Here is a 6,971-nt window from a genome sequence, read left to right as displayed (position 1 = left end):
AAGAAGAAGAAGAAGAAGAAGAAGAAGAAGAAGAAGAAGAAGAAGAAGAAGAAGAAGAAGAGGTGTTTTTAGATCAATGTTTTGCAGTTGCAAATCCTAAGACAGCATAGCATCGAGACTCTCAGTTACATCACCTTAAGATGGTGATAACACTGGCAGGCAGGCGTGTGTGTGTGTGTGTGTGTGTGTGTGTGTGTGTGTGTGTGTAAGATTACATCTTGGGCTCTGAGCAGAGAGGGGCCAGACTCGACCTTTTAACGACTCTTGCAAGAACCCAAGGTTTCTCACAAGAACAGCCTCAACCCAGTCACCTAAAAGCCTCTCATACATTCCTTCTCTTAGACGTTCCATCACCTCCCACGAGCACCGCTGAGCACAAAGCCTTCAGTCAAAACCGGCCCTCGTAGGGGACCTAACCCAGATCCACACAACAGCTAGAGGCCAGATGACCGAGCATGTCTGGATGTCTCAACAGTAATGTGGAAGTGTGCGTGCAGTGAACGCCCACAGCTCTCACCACAGACCTGGAGTGGTGATGAGGCCATAGCCAGGGATGGGAGGAAATGAATAGGAAACTGGTGGAGATACTGAAGATGGCGAGAAAGGTGTTCAGATTTCAGTCAGAGATTTCTGAGACCCAACCTGGGCAGTCGGATTTGTTAGTTCGGTTAAGGTCATTTCACTTGAATTCTCCATGCTTTGCATCAGAGGTGTGGTGTGTTTGTTTGGCGTGTGTGTGTGTGTGTGTGTGTGTGTGTGTGATATTGCCACACATGGATGTGCAACATGCCTATGCAAATGGTTTGTGCATGCTTCTGTGCACATGATGCAAGTGGAGGCCCAACGTTGAAGTCAGGTGTCTTCCTCAGTCTCCACTTTATTTAGTCAAACAAGTTCTCTCAGTGAACCTGGAGCACACCAATTCTTAGTGCTCTAGCCAGCTTGTCCTGGGCTTCTCCTCTCTCCAGGAGATTGAGATTGGAGATTACAGACTCAGTGGCCCCCTATACCAGCTTTTATGTGGGTTCTGAAGTGAGGATGGAAAAATTCAGTCCATTTTACCCACTGAGCAATTGGCTTAAACCCCTGAGTAGTTTTTGTTGTTATTCTGAGAAATTGGGTCCCATGTCACATTGTTCTATGGTGAACACATTTCATTTGTGGGGAGAAAACTTTGCACTCCATGTCTATAGCAGTTAATCAGTGTAGCTAGTATTGACTGAGCCTCATCAGTAGGACTCCAGTGTGGTGACAGACCGGGTCAGCTGTTCTGCAGCTTAAATTGGGGGGATGAGGAGATCGTCCAACAGTACAGTAGTGAAAAAGAAATTGAGCAAGAGTTCAGTTAGTGCAGTGCATAATGAGGAAATGAAGGGTGAAGAGTGGAAGAGGGAGTGACCATTCGGGGGAAGGGGACAATAGAGAAGGGGACAGGAGGGGACCATTGGGAGGGGAAGGGAAGGGGACCATAATGGGGGAAGCATAAGAGGGCAATGTGGAGTTAATTTGACAAAAATACATTATATACATGCATAAAGATGTTATAATGAAGCCTAATATTATGCATAATTAATATGTTCTGATAATTTTAGAGAAATGGCATTCCTATTTTATATTGTCTTAGTTGAAGGTTCCAATGCTGTGAAGAGACACCATGACCAAGGCAACTCTTATAAAGGAAAACATTTCACTGGGGCTGGCTTACAGTTTCAGAGGTTCAGCCCATTATCATCATGGTGGGAAGCATGGCTGCATGCAGGCAGACATGGTGCTGGAGGAACTGAGAGTTCTCCATCTTGATCCAAAGGCAGCTAGCATGAGGCACTCTTCCTCATTGGGTGGGTCTTGAGCACTAGGAGCCCTCAAAGCCCATCTACAGAGAAACACACTTCCTCCAGCAAGACCATGCCTGTTCCAACAAGGTCACACCTCCTAATAGTGGGCCAAGTATATTCAAACTACCACATAGATCTAGTCTTAGGCACCCTTGAGGGGGGGTTGTTTTTGAGACAGGGTTTCTCTGTATAGCCCTGGCTGTCCTAGAAATCAGTAAAGTGAGTTGCTTAGACCAGGCTGGCCTCAAATTCACAGGGATCCACCTGCCTCTGCCTCCCAAGTGCTGGGATTAAAGGTGTGAGCCACCACCACCTAGCTTGGGCAACTATTTTAGAAGAACTACTACTTTGATTTATGTTTACCTCATACTTGCCTCAGCTGTTAATATTCTGCAAATTACACTGACACACATTTCTCTCAAGGATTTCTACCATTTAAAAAAATCATATGTAAAAATATCAAATGTTTTGTTAGGGTTTGTTGGCTGTTAAGGATAATTTTCTAAAAGCCCCTTAACCTACCCAGGGATCTGAGATGTTCGTTTGAAGTTTTAGTGCTTTATGCTCATCGAATAAATGAATTTATTGCTGAAGCCCAAGTAGGGTGTTTAGTAAAATGTCTTTGAAGTTGGAGTCAAATTGGCTGGAGCCTCAAGCATAATGAGAAAACCAGGAAAGGCCTCCCAGACAGAGGGACGGAGTCCAGCGTGGATAGGTTGTAAACCTGCATTGGGTTCTGTGCCTGTTTTCATTTATGCTTTTGATGTTTTTCATTTTTTTAGATAGAAAGTTTAATGGTAACTAGATATATGTGTATTCTACTTTGGTAAAAATATATGAACTATTGTGGTTTTGGGTAATTTTACAAAGTGTCATCAGCTTAAAATGCAAGTTAATAATTGAAGTTTATTCTGACCTACTCTGAGAGAATCATTTTAATTGTGACAGGTTTGAGTTATCATTTTAACAATGGTATAGATGCCATTTCTCCACTTATTAAGAACAAGGACTTACGGTATCAACAGGATGATTTGCTCGGTCAACACTTGCTTCCCAAGAGGGAGACACACACACACACACACACACACACACACACACACACACCACTGGCACCTTACCACCTCAGTGGCTTTTCTTACCAAGGTAAAGGACAGAAACTCCCTACTGATCCCGTTGCAAATGGCATTTGTATAGAACACTGGCCATTTTTTTGACGAAAAGGTGGCTGCTTAGATTTCACTGAGGATGTGGGTAATTGTGAGCCTCTGAATCTTTGGTCTATTCTGAGACTGTAGATTTCATCTTTCAAGAAATTAGCCAATACCTTTAGAGCCACAAAGAGGGCTTTGGGTTGGCTAGACTGACAGCTACCTACAATGCTGTCCAGTGCCTGACTTAATATTCTCTTTCTTCTGACCTGTTCTTGTCAAGTGAAGTTAGATTTTACACACACCTGCTGACCTGGGACCTGCTTTGATAATGTACTCACCTGTCTTTGGTATGAGGCATGAATTGGCCAAAACCACAGTTTCCCCAAGGTAAAAACAGTTGTCTGTGTCTTAGAGGGATGACGGTGTCCTCCACCCGCTCACACTGGGGTATTTTGAGCTGTTATCCTAGTAACTGTTCCAAATGGCCGATTTCCATGATTCCTGGGGTCCTTTGATGGCTTCTCCCTGAGGCCTGGCTCTCATTCCTGTGACTTACAGGCATGAGAAAGGACGCCTTGTGTGAGCTAGCAGACAGCCAGGCTTCCGTGGGCCAGCCAGAATTCAGTTTGTCACTCACCGAGCTAAATTAATTTACTAGCATGTGTGGTGCAGACTTGCCAACTGGACATTAGTCAGTGCCCAGTGAACTCCAGAACTGTGCTCTCTCTCAATTACCAGAGACTCTGGCATTTTGGGAAAACCATGCACATGCCACTTTTTATAGCAAATCTTGATCCTTGAAGTCAGTTGCGTGGTGTTCTCTGACTAGGTTAGTTCTAAACAGTGAATGAAAGTTCGTTTAGAGGAAAGCCATGTTCAATGTCAACATCAGAAACAGTCAATGCGACTTTAATAGCACGCATGTCTTCATTTAGTAACACATCCTTTCTAATTGCCATATATGCTAATTCTTTCTAGGTTAGGTGCAAAGTCGTTTACCATTTTTAGTGTCAAGAAGTAGAAGAAGTTACAGAATTTATGAGAAGAAGTACTTTAAATCAGTAAATTTGCCACCTTCCTGACCATAGGAAGAACTTTCTGCCTAGGGGCTGAACCGTGTTCCCATTAAAATTCTAACCCCTGGTGCCTCACAGCGTGATTTTATTTGGATAAAGGTCTTTGCAGAGGCAAACTGAAGCTCTTAGGGTGGCCCCTAATCTACTATGACAATTGTCTGTATGAGGAGAGGGGATTTAAACTCAAATGGACATGATACACACAGGAAGTCACAGGGGATGGGTGGCTTTCTACAAGTCAAGCAGAGAAAACCAACCTGTGAGCATCTTGATTTCAGACTCTGGCCTCCAGAGCCCAGGGAGTTTTTCATTTTATTTTTTAAGAGTATATGAATGACTTTATTCTTTCTTTCACTCAAGATGCTCTATTGTTACTAATCCAGCAATTTGAGTATTCCCTAATGTACACATGTATACATGCATGTGTTTGTATAGATATATATATGGTGTATATGTGTGTATGTGTGTATTTTGCTGAAATATTTGAGACTAAATGGTTCATCTACAACGTCTTTATTTTAAAAACACTTCTGCCTTCTTTTTTTAAAATTTAATTTAATTTTTTACTTATTCATTTCACATCCTGCTCACTACCCATCTCCCGGGCACCCCCTCCCATAATCCTTCCACCTCCCCCCTTCCCTTGTCCTCTGAGTGTAGTGGGTCCCCCTGGGTATCTACCCTCCTCCCCATCGTGGCACTTCAAGTCTCTGCAAGGGTAGGCACTTCCTCTCCTACTGAAGCCAGACAAGGCAGTCCAGCTAGAAGAACATAGAATCAATGGAGGTGACCTCAACTGTGTCTCACAACATGGGGGATATGGAACCTGAAAAGGCCACCTCTTGTAGCCAGGCAGGAACCCCAGTGGAGCCATAGGAACACCAACCCACCTACAAAACTTTCAACTGAAAATTTATCTTGTCTACAAGAATTGCAGGCATGGGGGATGGAGCAGAGACTGAGGGAATAGCCCACCAATAACCAGCCCAACTTGAGACCCATCCCATGGGCAAGCTCCAGTCCCTGACACTAGTAATGAGAGTGCTATGCTTGTAAACAGGAGCATGTTGTCCTCTGAGAGGTTCCACCCAGCAGCTGACTCTCACAGATACAGACGCCCACCCTTGGGGAGTCTTGTGGAAGAATAGGAGGAAGGATTGCAGGACTGAGGGGTAGGAACTCCACAGGAAGACCAACAGAGTCAACTAACCTGGACCCTTGGGGCTCTCAGAGTCTGAACCACCAACCAAAGAACATACATGAGCTGGACCTAGGCCTCTCTGCACATATGTAGTAGATGTGCAGCTTGTCCTTCATGTGAGTCCTGAACAACTGGAGTGGGGGCTATCCTGAAAGCTGTTGCCTGTACATCGGAGTTTTTTATTGTTTATTGACCTAGCCTGGGGTGCTTGGTCAATGCATTCACTATTGAGTGTGATCATGAGCCAGGCATGCTAGCACATGCCTTCAATATCAGCACTCAGTAGGCAGAGGCAGATGGATTTCTGTGAGTTCAAAGCCAGCCTGGTCTACATAGTGAGTTCCAGTACAGCCAAGATTATGTATAGAGACTCCCACTGTCTTGGCGCAGAGGGGAGGAGAAGGGGGTATGTAACATGAGATTTGGAAGAAATTAAGCAAACAATACTTTGAAAAGCTCAATATGGCTTAAGTATGATCTGGGTGGGGGAAACTTACACCTTTCCCTCTGTTACCAGAGCCCTAGATAATAGGAAGCTGTGAGGCCTTTGATGTGGAAGGGTCTTTGGATGTCACCTATTGTAAAGTCTGTATTGGTTCTCTTCTCCTTCCTCTCTCTATGCTGTTGTGAGTAGTTTCCACATGCAAAGGGGTAAAGACTAAGATCCCAATCGCTGGAGCATCTACCACTTACGATGCTCAAGGTCAAGTCGAGCTTCTTTCTTTTCCATTCTCTAGAGGCAACTGCTATTTGAATCTGGCATCCAGCCATTGCATCCTATGAGTATCTTACAGTTTTATTAAAATGATAAAAGGTGAGTTGTGGGTATGAGGGTGTTATAAGCTAGAGCCAGTTCTGGTGTGCTGGTGCACGGCAGGGTGCCAAAGAGTAGCTCTGAACCACACAGGGAAAACTAGATAGTGGGTGTGTCTATGAAGACATAATAAATGTTGTGAGGATAAACATGTTTAATGTATGAATAAAGTGTGTGTCGCTCAAGCATGGGGACTGAGTTGGGATCCCAGCATGTGTGTAAAAGCCTGGTGACATATGTCTGTAACCCCATGACATGCAGAACCCTGGAGCACACTGGGCAGCCATCCAAGCCAAAATTGATGAGTTCTCAGTTCAGTGGAAAACCCTAAGAAATAACCTGCAGAAACAAAGCTGCAGGATCTCCACGAGCTAGGTAACAGCAGGACGTCCACGAGGAGTCTCAGCGAGGGTCCAGGATCAGTTGTGTGGAAGAAGGCAGAGACCTGTAACCAGACCAACGACTCATGCAGTGACCATTTGCAAATGAGCTAATTGAAGTGAAGGGTGTACAGCGTGATGTACCCTGACACACCTCGCCATGATGTTGTTTGTTTTTCTTTTTTGTTCTCTTTGGGGGAGAAGGTTACAAGGGTAAAGGGTACATATGGAAGGACTGGGAAATGAGTGGGATTGGGGTGCAAGATGTGAGATCCACAAAGAATCAATAATAATAATAAAGAAATAAAATGTAGAACAAATGAGGGAAGCACAGAACGTTAACCTCTGATCTTTGCAGGCAGAAGCTCAAACATGCACACATATGCACATGTATCTGCACACTAGTGTATGTATCCATATGAACTCATACATGTACCATGCACAAATACACACACACACACACACACAAGTACATAATATAATGTATCCTGTGAACATATACAGTTTTTGTTTC

Source organism: Grammomys surdaster, unplaced genomic scaffold, assembly GCF_004785775.1.
Source record: "Grammomys surdaster isolate TR1022 unplaced genomic scaffold, NIH_TR_1.0 372, whole genome shotgun sequence".
Classification (NCBI taxonomy): Eukaryota; Metazoa; Chordata; class Mammalia; order Rodentia; family Muridae; genus Grammomys; species Grammomys surdaster.
The sequence above is the reverse complement of the archived record's forward strand: the minus strand, read 5'-3'. Positions refer to the sequence as shown.